General features: G+C 34.8%; 1 long non-coding RNA gene across 1 annotated transcript in view; it reads left to right on the top strand.

Moving 5' to 3' along the window:
• LOC105985355 overlaps positions 1-13,930 on the top strand; it is a 47,111-nt gene that overhangs the window by 23,365 nt on the left and 9,816 nt on the right. The window lies entirely within an intron of this gene.

The raw sequence follows: 13,930 nt of genomic DNA, 5'->3' as shown, positions 1-13,930 counted from the left end.
ACTGGACCCCCACCTCAAAAAAAAAAAGAAATGTGCTCATTACCTTGCTCATGTAATTGTAACCCCTCTGTATAGTATTTTCACAATTAAAAAAATTCTTTTTAATAAAAAAAAAACAGTTTCAGAACAACACCAAAAAAAAGAAAAGAAAAGAAACGGGGGAGAAAACTGGAACATTAAAAAAAATGCCTTACCATTCTAAAAAGAATAGACAAACTTTCATCTCATCTCAGGATTAAGAACCAGAATGTGAGAATAATTGACTTTTTTTTTTTTTTGCCAATCATGGTGCCTGAACTCTGGGCCTGGGCGCTGTCCCTCAGCTCTTCAGCTCAAGGCTAGAGCTCTACAACTTGAGCTACAGTGCCACTTCTGGCTTTTCCTGCTTATGTAGTGTTGAGGAATCAAACCCAGGGCCTTATATATGCAAGGCAAGCACTCTACCACTGAGCCACCTTCCCAGCCCAATTGACTTTTCTTAAAAATAGAAAATGAAACTTGTGCCTTTCTTTGACAGATGTCTCTATTTTTCTTCTTGTTAAGTACCTTTGTCCAGGTAGTTCATTTCAAAACAATAATGCATATGAAATACCACAGGGTCTAATCTAACAGTCCAATAGTATAATTACAGGCATTCCCAAATATATAACTGTAATCTATTCTTGGTAATGTATAAGAAGAAACAAATATTTTATTATTTTTAATGGGAAAATTAATTATCTATTCTTAGTCCATGTAAAAACTCAACTGATTTTCCTAAGCATCATCAGAACTCCCTTAATCAGCTGGGCACTGATGGCTGATACCTGTAATCCCAGCCACTCAGGAGACTGAGATCTGATTATCGCAGTTCAAAGCCAGCTCTAGGCAGAAAATCTAATCTCCAATAAACCACTCAAAAACCAGAAGTAGACCTCTGGCTCAAGTGGTAGAGTCCTGGCCTTGAGCACAAAAAGGCTCAGGGACAGTGCCCAGACCCTGAGTTCAAGCCCTGTAACAGTCAACAACAACAAAAAGAACTGCCTTAATGATCTACATAATAATATACTAAGGTTGTATGTATTATTTAAAAATAACTTAATGCTTTAGTATTTAACATGTGATGAACTCATTAGTAAATATGTTTATGAGCATTATAGATATGATCAAGTATAAACTTGCCTTTTCCTTGTATATTACAATGAATATATATTTAATGTAAATTAACATGAAGGCAGAGTGTAAAAATATATATTGATGCAGTTAAATAGCAAATAAAATTAACAAATGAGGCTTAAGAATTACTTTCCTGAATGAGATTTTGTGTAGGGAGACCTTTCATTTACTGTGTAATGGTTTTAAATAAGGCAAACACTATGTTATGAAAGCATCTGAAATATGTGTGTAATCTAATCTCCTTCCTCTGTATGTCACTGTGAAAATTACATGGAGATTCCTTACAACAATTATAGATTAAAATAGTAAATTTATAGCTAAGGTATTGAAAAGCTGCTTTAAGTTTATATGAGATTTACATCTACGCTAAACTGAGAATAAAATTGTTATAACACATGAGTGAATCTAGAAGTGGAGTAGTGATTCTTAACTGGGAACAATTTTTTATTCTCAATGGGTGCTTGGCAATGCTTGTGAATATTTTGGGATATTACAAAATAGCAATCAGGAATGCTACTAAACATTCTATAATGCACAGGACAATTCCTCACAACAAAGAATAATGTATCCCAAAATATCAATAGTGCTGAGATTGAAGAACTCTGAAGGAAAGCAATGTCCATAGGTATATGTTTTATGCAGTCAACAATGATCAGATAAATTTGAATGAAGATAAGGCCTACTGAAGGTCTTTAGAATGATCAGAGGTGATTTAGGAGAAAGGTTCTGAGTGAAGGGGTGGCTTCTTATAACTTGATGGAGGCTCTTGAATGCAATATGAATATTTGTGAAGAAAAATGTGATGACAATAGAGTTTGAATGAGGAGGGTGAATGAAGGTAAATATAGTTGAAATATTTTATATGCATATATGAAAATAGAACAAAAACTTGTTGAAATTGAGAAAGGGAGGAGGATAAGAGAAAGAGTTTTGTAAAGGGAGTAAAGCTGAAAGAATGCATTATTGTATACACATATGGAAATTTCACAATGAATTCCCTATATAATTAATGTATGTTAACAAAGATGCTACTTAGAATAAGAAAATGGAGTCTGAAGACTGTGGATCACAAGATGAAAGATATGTACAAACAAAGAGCGACTATTAAGATTAAAACTCATTAGTAGAAGAACAGCAGTGGAGAACTCCACCAATGGAAATCTAGAAAAAGATAGAGCTAACCTCATGTTTTAATAGAAATGTCAATTAGAATGAGGGACAGATTAATTATTGCAAGATCAAGAATTAGAAAAGGCAGTATTGTTTGCTTTGGAAAGTATAAAGTAGATTCTTTTCATCAATGATGCTAGTAAGTATGAGGAAAGATACCGGTTTGGATGGGAATGCGAGGAAAAAACTTAGATTTTGGTAAGTCACACTTCAAGATGAATGGGGCATTCAAATACATAATTTCAATAATGGCATAAATTAAATAATGGCATTGAACTCAAGGTCTGGGCACTGTCTCTGAGTTTCTTTTTTTGCACAAGGATAGCAACTTACCCCTTGAGCCACGGTTCTAGTTGTGGCTTTTTGTTTGTTTGTTTGTTTCTGGTAATTTATTGGAGATAAGAGTCTCATAGATTTTTCTGTCCAGGCTGGTTTTGAACCATGATCCTTAGATCAGCTCCCTGGGTAGCTAGGATTATAGAATATATTCTAGTGAGGCACCAGCATCCAGCCTCATAGATTGTTTATAAAAAGTATTTAAATCAACTTACACATCTGAGCATTAACTCTGTGCTCTATCTCATATGTTCATCTGTACAATTTCTTTTTTAATATATTTTATTGTAAATATACTGTACAGAGGGGTTACAGTTACATGAGTATGGTAATGAATCCATATTCTATCAAGCATTGTTATCCCCTCCTTTTTTTTCCCCTACCATGGCTTTCCTCCCCACCTTCCCACCTTCCCCCTCCCCAAACCTGAAGTTGTAAAGTTCGTTTTCAACATAGTGTCTTCTACACTTAATTGTTACAATGGGTCAAACTGTATCATTGTTTCAGCATTTTGTTATTTCCCTTCCCCTCACCAAATTAGAAAAAAATGTATACACAAGATGCAGGGCACCTGAATCAAATACAGTGAAAACAGGGGTTATACCATGGGGGAAGAACATACAAAAGAAACAAAAAAAAATCACACAGTACATTATAAGTACATTAAAAACAACAGCAACAAAGAAAACAACCTCTGTGTCTCTATCTTGGCATTGATTTCGCTTAGCATCATCTTATATAGTCATATGTACATAGATTTTGATCTTTTTCTACTTGTCTGTTAAGATTATACTAGACGTATACTAGTTATTGCAAATAAGGGAAACCATGGGACCTATGTTTCTTTGGGCCTGGCTTACTTCACTTACTATGGTTTTTTCCAAGTCTTCCCATTTCCTAACAAATGGAGCAATGTCATTCTTTCTGATGGAGGTATAGAATTCATATATATACATATATATATATATATGTCACATTTTCTTGATCCATTTATCTACTGAGGGGCATCTGGGTTGGTTCTATATCTTAGCTATGGTGAATAATGCTGCGATAAACATAGTTGTTGCTGGTAGCTTTACTATGGCCTTGTTTGTGATCATTTGGGTAAATGCTCAAAAGTAGGATTGCTGAGTCATAAGGGAGTTCTTTGTGGAGTCTTTTGAGGAAACTCCATACTGATTTCCAAAGTGGCTGAACAACAATGCAGTAGGGTTCCCTTCTGTCCATCCCCTTCAGCATCTGTTGTTATTAGAGCTCTTGATTCTAGCCATTCTAACTGGGATGAGGTGGAATCTCAATGTTTTTTTGATTTGCATTTCTTTTATGGCTAGAAAAGTTGAGCATTTCTTCATGTGTCTACTGGCCATTATTATTTCCTCTTCAGAGAAATCTCTCTTTAAGTCTTTAGCCCACTTATTAATCTGGTGGTTGTTTCTTAATCTGGTGGTTGTTTCTTTTTTTTAATCTTTCACCTTTTTAAAATTTTAATTGTATCGTCAAGGTGATGTACAGAGGGGTTACAGTTACATAAGTAAGGTAGTGAGTACCTTCCTTGTTGAACTTGTTCCCCCCTCCCTCATTTCAATCTTTCACCTTTAAGAGATTTTTAGATCTTGGACCTCATACCTAAGTAGTGCTTTTTTAACCCATATCAGTTCTTTTTTTAAATATATAATTTTATTTTAAAGACATTGTACAGAGGGGTTACAGTTAAATGAGTAAGGTAATGAGTTCATTTCCTATCAACCATTGTTACCCCTCCTTTGTTTTACCCCTACCATTCCTTTCCTCCCCACCTCCCCACTTCCCCCTTCCCCCAAGTTGTAAAGTTTGTTTGAGGATTTGTTGTTGGAAAGCATTACCATCCCATTTAATGGAGGAAAAAAAACAACAACCAGGCTTAGTAGGATTGAATGACCAAAGTCATATGGCTACTGAGTAATTGTACTAGAATTTAATGCTATGTCTTCTGTAAGTCCTGGAATGTCTCCTCGTTTTCCTCTAGTCAGTGTTCATGCACACTCACGTTACTTCACACTTTTTCCTACAACTGCATCTTTATTGGACTTCCTAAGTAACGTCCATCCACTAGGCATAGTTTAAAACATATGTTTCCCTTGAAAAATAATGAATGTTAATATAAAATTTGAAAAATAAAAATGAGTTAATTCAGAGGATATAATCATTATTAATACTTCTATTTTGACATATCTACTAAAAATAACATTTAGGTAGTAGTTCAATTTTTATCATTTTATTCTATTCTGCTTTTGCTTGAGTGATGTTTTTAAAGTGAATCATGAAAATTTAGAGAGATGAAAGAAAAGGATATTGCACTAGCTAGAGAGTCAGATTTCCCACACATAAAGAAGAAGCTAGTGTAGGATAAGGGTGGGGAGAGAGAATGAGAGAATAAGGAGAGGGTGGTTTCTAGAGCCTCATTTTGCCCAAGGAATACGAGGAACTTAATAAATCTTAGTTAATCTGTCATCTCTATGCTCTACTAATGACAAGATTAAATTGAAGCTACACTTTCCTGAGTGCTTATCATTTGCCAGGCGCAGTACTAAGAGCTTTACCCACATTATCTCCTTTTATCCCCGAAGCATATTTCCAACTTAGAGAAGAAACTTAGGCTTAAAGAGGTTTTAAAAACTTGCCCAAGTTTCACATCTAGTAAGTGGGGAAGTAAGGATTCAAAAGCAAATTTTCAGGTCATGGAGGCTATGTTATTACTCTTTGCTATGCAGCCTCCTCTCCATGAAGAAATCAGGCGTGGAATAGTGTATAATCCAGGAAAGGGAGTCAGTGCAGAACTGAAAGAATCTCTGGTATGGAATACCTTGTGATTTCTGGTTTATCTTTTTTGTAGGATGTTGACATTATTGCCTCTAGAACATGAGCAAATACTTGCCTACTAAGTGATTTTTTGCTAGATTATATTGGAAAAATACAGTTTGGTGAGGAATGCACGTAAGATTAGTATACATCTGGCACATGATAAGCCCACCATTTGTTGAATGAAGTATTACTAAACTGAAGACTATTTCTCTGCAGTAATGTTGCTATCAGACTGCACGACTGAACCCTACTATATTTATTTGTATGTTATATAATTGCAAATGATCCCTTTTTGGCCAGTATTTAAAGTCAATTTTTTTATTTTGTCAAATGTTTAGAAAAGCTTCTGGTTTTCTGTTTAGTACTGCTGGGTGGAGCTGTTGTGGAAATATAAATATATGGAATGAATAAAAGTTCATATTTCCCTAGCTAGACTTCCATGTTGGGAATATTTTGCATGTCTGTGGAAGCATGTGCTTTCTATGAGGCTTAATGTAAGACATTGATTTACTATAAAAACTTGTATTAGTCTAATCATTCACAGACATACATAATTGTTGAGTAATATCTGTATTTATTTAAATGATAAATATTTAAAAATTACTATTCACTTGGGTCCTCAAATAAATAAAAAATATTTACCTCTTTGGATTTTTTATTACACTATGATTAAAATAAAATACAATCAATAAAGTATTAATGTAGATAGGTTTGAAAATCAACTACATAATAGCTATGTCCATATCTATCACTCTTTAGCTTTTTAAAATCCAAAATATAGCCAAGTCAATGAGTTAAATAGCAAATTAGAAGCAACAGTATACATCTAATAGTGGGTCTATCAGTAATTCCTTTATGTTTTGGAACTATAATTTTTTTATTACCAGAATGTATCAAACACTGATCTTTTTATAATTAGGGATATTACCTCAGATTCCTAGTTTCAAAACATCCAAGAGCAGGTGTAATTCTGTTGCAGTTTTTCAGAATAGAATCAAATCTTTATCTTTCCTAGCTCAGATCTAATGAGAAGAAACATGTCTACTTCAGACTGAGCTATACATGGCTGCAAAAGCACACAGAAGTATGAATTTGCCCCAGACACACTCTATTTGAGCAGCCAAGGACCCCATTAGACTCCAAAATAAGTAAGCTTCCAATCTGAAAATATTAAACGTGTTAACTTGGGCAGATTTAATTCAAAAATCAAAATAGAATGTCATTTCCCAGGATTTATCCTGAGACTTAGGCCAAGGTCTACCAAGAGTACTTCAAGTAAATCATCGTAGCATTTGAGAAGAATCACATCTCTGGGGAAAGATCACCCCAGCATGCTTTGTTATAGAGGGCATGTTATAAAAACTACCATAACCAGTACTTAGCACTGCTTTCCCATTCCCAAGGGGCCATGAATTGGTCAGCTAGATTGATGATACAGTGAATTTTAACACAGGGTAACCAAAACACACATAAAACAGATATGGAGCAAATATCATAATTCCTTAATTAGAAATTACATGACTTTAATGAGATTTAAGCTACCTGGTCTTTTAAAAACTTTTTGCCAGCTCAAATAGTATAATCTTCCAGAAAGACTAGATCAAAGCCCGACAAAATAAATACCAGGAAATGGGTACATCTAAGAGGTGGGTGAGGCCAAGGGGAAAGCAGTAGAGGAATTAAAGGCGAAAGAAGAGGAGAATGCAGTCAAGAATTTATTGTATGTACCAGAAAATAAAGAAAACGAAGGTAAGGGGTGGTGAGAATATTAAAGGGGATGACACTAATCAAAATGTATTGTATTCATAAACTCCTTTGTTATGTGGCACCTCCTTTGTACAACTACTTAAAGATCATTTTAAAGGATTATAATTAAAAAGAAAACCTTGTGCCAGACTGACATGCTACTTTGGATGATTAAACAGGATTGTTAACAATAGACATCACGATACCATCTATGAATTAGAATCATTGGACGTTACAACAAGTAGCAGCTGTATCTATTTCTTCCCATCCTTCTTTATAGGATAAGAGTACTGGAGTTCAACAAAGTCAATAGAATTGCTCATTGTTACACAGTAAATGATGGAGCAGGACCTGGAATTCAGGGCTCTTGATTCTTAGGCCACTGGCCTCCCAAACACCAAGTTACTCAGTTCAAAGATCCCAGCCCAGGTTCTGATCTTGCAGGCATAGTGGGTAATTCACCATTCAGCTTGTTGCCCTAGCTTGTGTTATTATTTTTTTCTTAGGTGGAATGTAGTAGGAACTAAGTGGATGAATGTACCAGGGAGGAGCAGAGGTTTGCACTAACTGAAAACCCTGCCTCGCAATGCTCTGGGTCAGCTGAATCCGTTTTTGGTGAAGGTGAACTACTGTCTCCCTGTCAGAAGTGAGGGCCTGAAACAGTTCACACCTACTTCAATTTTATGAAAGGTACTGCCTCAAAGACTTCAGCAGATGGATAGATTTCCTTAGAGTTCATGACAAGTAAAATGGATTATTAAAAATATTGACATCTCAATTGCCATTATGGTGTTTTATGTTGGCAGTGGAAGTCAAAAATATAACAATGAATTTTCCTACTAATTTTCCTTTGCTTCTTTCTACCTAAGTCAGCTTTAATTATTCATTTTACTTCATGCTGGATAATGAAATGATTCTAAGCTTTAGTCATTTTTATAACTCTAGCAGCTCTCTACAAAGGAGAAAGGAAAGGCTTTTGAACTGAGGTGTAACTTTGTATCTATTGTACAATCTTAGAACAAAAAAACTAAAAACATGTAAACAAAATTATGGGCTTGGAACTATGGAAGATGCTTTTCATTTTCAGTCTTAAAAACTTACTTTCACATGAGCAATCACTGTTAGAACAACTTAAAGATAGTTGAGTAACTCCGGTAATATTAAAAGCCTGCACCAATTCTTCTTCAGAAGGCATCTATGTTGTCAAAATGATTCCAGCATTTGCCTTGCAGCTCTGATAAAAATGGTTTCAACTGATTTAATGATATTTTCAGTGTCAAAATTGTTGGGTAAAGGTCTTTTATAAAAACTAAATCAAGTCGGGCAGTTAGATTCTCATTCTGGCTCTTTTTCTTATTCAATACTGGTACTGGGACTTGAAGTCAAGGCCTGGACACTGTCTTTTAGCTTGTTCATTCATGTGCTCTATCAGTTGAACCAGGCCTCCACCTCTGGCTCTTGGATGGTTAATTGGAGGTAAAAGTCTCTTTGGGGACTGTGTCTCAACTTCTGTCCTCAGATCTCAGCCTCCTGAGTATGTAGGATTACAGGTGTGAGCCACTGGTGCCCTGCCTTCTTTCTGACCCTTATTCATGCTTCCTCCTTACCTTTTCCTGGCTGAACAAGTTTTTTAAAGTCATGGAATATATGAGAATATACAGGACTATTGCTACAAGTGCCTGTTTTCCTACTTAGTGAAGCATCAGAGAGATATATAGCTCCTTTTCTTTTGTGTGTAAATGAAAATTGAAATTACTGATCTGTATTATAATAAACAAAATTCAGTCTGGATTTGTTTCCCCAGGGTGAAGGGTGTGTGCCACTAGTATGTACAATGTAATTTTAGAAAGCATATGGATAGTGAATGACACAGTGAGAAAATTAGCTTCATTTCAGCTTTTTCTTTTTTTCTTTTTTTTTTGAGACTTCTAATTATATCAAGAAGAAAGTCTCAGTCATGCTAACAAAGAGCTCTCTAACACTTTTATCTTCCTTTTTAAGAAACAGAAGACAAGCCTGAGGCCCAGGGCCTTCACCAGACAACTATGTAGAGCTAGAATTTAATAATACTGTATGGTTTTCATTAAATTAAAAAAACTTTCAGATTACCATCTATACGGATGACACTTTTTTAATGGCAGAAACACAAAGCTTCTTTTTAAAACACACTTATTTAAGTTAAAAAATTTGAAGACCTTGTTTAAAACAAATACTAAGTAAAAATTAGTTCAATGAATACATGAGTACAAATATTAGCTAATGGTTGTCATCACCGATACGGTACAGATGAGGCTACTGTTGTGGGAATGGCTGGAATTGGGAAGCTGAAGCCGCTTCACTCATTGGACAGATGGAAAACCCTAAGTCTAGTGAGATCAGAAAATCGTCAAGTAAGCTCTATAATTCACAAGACACCTACCAAACGGATGTTCTTCCTATACATGACAGTTTGAATCATTTTCTTCAAAATGACCTTTTATCCATCTCTTTGTGAACAATACACATTAAGCTTGAACTTGAAGAACAGTAACAATTTTTGTCTTCTTGTACAGTTCCTCATCAATAGCCCTATTGGAACTGTAAATATTACAAACACAAAGCCAGATCTGTAGGACATGAGCTAGTGAGCAGTATATGGAAAAAGACTGCCTCAATGTAAAAGTTAGCTTCAAGTTCAAAGCTAAGCTATGGATTATTATTTACTTTTGTGACTAGTTTGCCAAACAAAATAAAAATATGTGTTGGATTAAATTTGTAAGTCTAGAATTCTTAAAACAAACATAGATTAACTTTTGAATCCTCATTTTAAAAAACTGAAATGATCCTAGAAAGAGTTTTAACTTAAGAGAAAATTATGTATCTTGCAAATTCTAAAAATATTTTAGCTAAGCTTGCAGTGTGAGAAAATAAATCTAGATGTTTTCATGAAATTCTGACAAGAACGATTTCCAAAGAGAGAGTATGGGAACAACTTTCTCCAACTGCAAAGGAACTGGCCACTCAAACTGAATGAAAGAACAATATTGGATTTTTATTTAAGGAAATAACCTACATCTTTCTTCTTACTATTTTGTCAATTTATTATTTGTTAACTGAATGCTTTCTCATTTGGAAGAGTAGAGGTTAACAACAGGCTCAAGCTGATTAATCAATTGATTGGATGGTAAGATCATTGCCATAAATGGGAAGAGGTAAGGTAGCATATATTTAAAATACCAGCCAGGCTGGAATGTGGTAGAGTGCTTGCTTAGCATGCAAGAAGCCATGGGTTTGATTTCTCAGTACCACATAAACATAAGCTGGGAGTGGCACTGTGGTTCAAGTGGTAGAGTGCTAGCCTTGAACAAAAGAAGCTCAGGGACAGCACCCAGGCCCGGACTTCAAGCTCCAAGACTGGCTAAATACATACATACATACATACATACATACATACATACATACATATGTACATACCAGCCAGATGGAAACTAATTCTTTATTTTTGCTTGCCTCAGTTTATTATTCATTTTTATTTATATTTTTGCTTCAGATAACTGTTGTGATAGTTAATTACATTAATGTAAAGCAATTGGGATAATGCCTAATCCATAATGAGCAGCCCATAAATAATAACTGCTTTTTGGTCATCATGGTGATCAAGCCAAAGACGGGCTTATATGATTTTCTTCTCAAATCAGATACATGGGGTGTCTTGTAACTTAGTGCTATGGTTAACAACAACAACAACTCAAGATTACATCACTTTAAAAGTTCAAACAACTGTTCTTGTGTACTGGTGCTTTGGCTTGAATTCAGGCTTTATGCTCTTGCTTGGCTTTTTTTTTACTCAAGGCTGGCATTCCACTGCCTCAGTTTGCTTTATTCAAATAATAGGACTAACAGACAGTGTATTGTTGGATTTCTTTAAAAAAAAAACCAACTAACTAATTCACAAAGTCTAAAAGCTCAAGGTTGAAATGGTAAATAATTCTACTGCTTCTCTAAATGCCTACGTCACTCTCAGTATATAAACCAGTGACAGACAATTTTCTACTGTTTCCACGTATTGATATCGACTCATGCCAAAGGTACCCATTCTCAGACCCACTCCACTCTCTAGCTCTGTCATGTCCCTTCCTGTTTTGAATCGATTGAAAAATTTTGATCTCCAGGAAATTTGAAGTAATATTATGTGACTTTGGAAGACAGACTGCTAGGCATCAGCCCACCAGGGAAGCTATAACTCTGCTATAGCCTCTTTAGTTTTCTTCCAGTTATTAATAAGCAGACCTGTTTCTGATGCTAGATATTGAAACATGCAAAAAATGACAATTATTTGAAATCCACCAGGGCTTGTGAGCCTTTTATTTTCTTTTTAAAGAATTATATTTTTATTATACTTAGTAGTTGTACAAAGGAGTCACCATTCTATAAATCAGTTTATGAATACAACACATCTTGATCGATGTCACCTCATTCATCATTCTCCACTCCTCCCATTCCTACCTCTCTTCTCAATTTTCTTAAGTTTGTAAGATATGCATTGAATTGCACAAGGGTCTGGAATTCATCTTACAGTTCCTTGCTTCATTCATGAGAATGTCATTCATCCAATACCAGCTTATAATGTGCCCCCACTCCACTGTTAAAAGAAATGTCTCCGTAACCTTCCTGAAAATACCAATGGAGCAGGCCAGGAGCAACACTGTGTGTATATAAAGATCACAATGCCTCTTTTACAATTTCCATCAGTGTGAACTAGTTTGGGTTATCCACAATTTATTTTTTATTACTTCATTCTTGCTATGAACAGCAACTGCTTTATATATTATGAAATTTCCCTGATTCATTAGTGAATACTTATTTATCAAATCATGCCACAGTATTTTCATAAATGGAATAGATTCCAATATTCAGCGTCTCATTTGGACATTTTTTTTCTGCAATCAATTTCTACTAATGTTCTCTGCCTAACTTTTACCTTTTTGAGGTAAGTTCTGGGCTATTACCTCGAACCTGTCTATCTTGGTCATTTAGGGAGGTTATTATTATAATACACTTTACAGATGAGCAAATAGACACTTTAGAAGAGAATATTCTTTAGCTGATGGAAAAGAAGTCACCTAAGTTAGCAATATAAGGAACTGCTTCTTTTTTGTTAAAATAAAACATATGTCCCTGCTTTCAAGTGTTCTTGCCCAGTGATCATTTGTATTTCACATCAATCCATCATAAATGGCTTTGTGTTTAGTTCTTTTAATCATCAAATATGGGTCACATTATTCAACTTAGGTGAAGCTACCTGTCAGTGTTTTCATGCTGTCAACAACACATGTACTATTGCTCTTGAACCCAGAATTCTTTTTATTTTCTGCTATCCTTTTAAGTATTTTTGGCTTTAAATAATTTTCAAAGAAAGCCACTACCAACTGCACCTTTAATAACTCGTTTGTAAATATTATTAAACATTTTAGTAAGGTGATAGAAATTGAAAGTGTGACTGAATTTGTTGGTTTCATCAAATTTGCTTGAGAAAATGACCAGAAGCTTCAAATTTGTTTTAATGTCAATCCCTCATAGATAATAATCATGGACAGAGTGAAGACCTTGGGATTACTTAGAACTTGGTTTTGTCAAGGCAAATGACTTACTTTGTATATATTTTTCTCATATTTATTAGTGGTACCAGGGATAATTACAGTCAAATAACCCCAAGGACCAGGAGAATTAAATTGGCCTTAATAATAATGTATTTGATTCCTGCTTACTCTGAAAGGACAAGGGCATGACCTCCATGGCTACGAGCAAAGGGGAAATCTTTCCTTCACTCTCCTTGAAGAGTAGTTTCTTTCAAAATCACTGAGGATTCAAAATCACTGAGAGATGTTACCTGAATGGTAACATCTACGACAGGCTACTTTCTCACATTTGTAACGTTCTGTTCACTGAAGTCAACATAGATATTATAAACTTTATGGAATTGGTAGGTGAAACTTAATGTTAGTGGGTCTAAGCTTTGGAGTTCAGAATCTGTTTTAACATAGAATACTACACGTGATGATATGGTGGTGATAAAAAATCAGAGATTAATATTTTTTGGCAAACAATTATTCAGGTTAGTAAGATTATATCAGAAGAAAGGGCCTATTATATCAGGTGACATTTTGATATAGCAAAAGGTAGTTGTATGTTTTTAGTCAGCAATACGATTATTATTTTTATTATCTTTATGATAGACATACCAGCCAGATGGAAACTAATTCTTTATTTTTGCTTGCCTCAGTTTATTATTCATTTTTATTTATATTTTTGCTTCAGATAACTGTTGTGATAGTTAATTACATTAATGTAAAGCAATTGGGATAATGCCTAATCCATAATGAGCAGCCCATAAATAATAACTGCTTTTTGGTCATCATGGTGATCAAGCCAAAGACGGGCTTATATGATTTTCTTCTCAAATCAGATACATGGGGTGTCTTGTAACTTAGTGCTATGGTTAACAACAACAACAACTCAAGATTACATCACTTTAAAAGTTCAAACAACTGTTCTTGTGTACTGGTGCTTTGGCTTGAATTCAGGCTTTATGCTCTTGCTTGGCTTTTTTTTTACTCAAGGCTGGCATTCCACTGCCTCAGTTTGCTTTATTCAAATAATAGGACTAACAGACAGTGTATTGTTGGATTTCTTTAAAAAAAAA

Source organism: Dipodomys ordii, unplaced genomic scaffold, assembly GCF_000151885.1.
Source record: "Dipodomys ordii isolate 6190 unplaced genomic scaffold, Dord_2.0 Scaffold28, whole genome shotgun sequence".
Taxonomy (NCBI): Eukaryota; Metazoa; Chordata; class Mammalia; order Rodentia; family Heteromyidae; genus Dipodomys; species Dipodomys ordii.
Note: the sequence above shows the minus strand (reverse complement) of the source record. Positions and strands in the feature narration are given on the sequence as shown.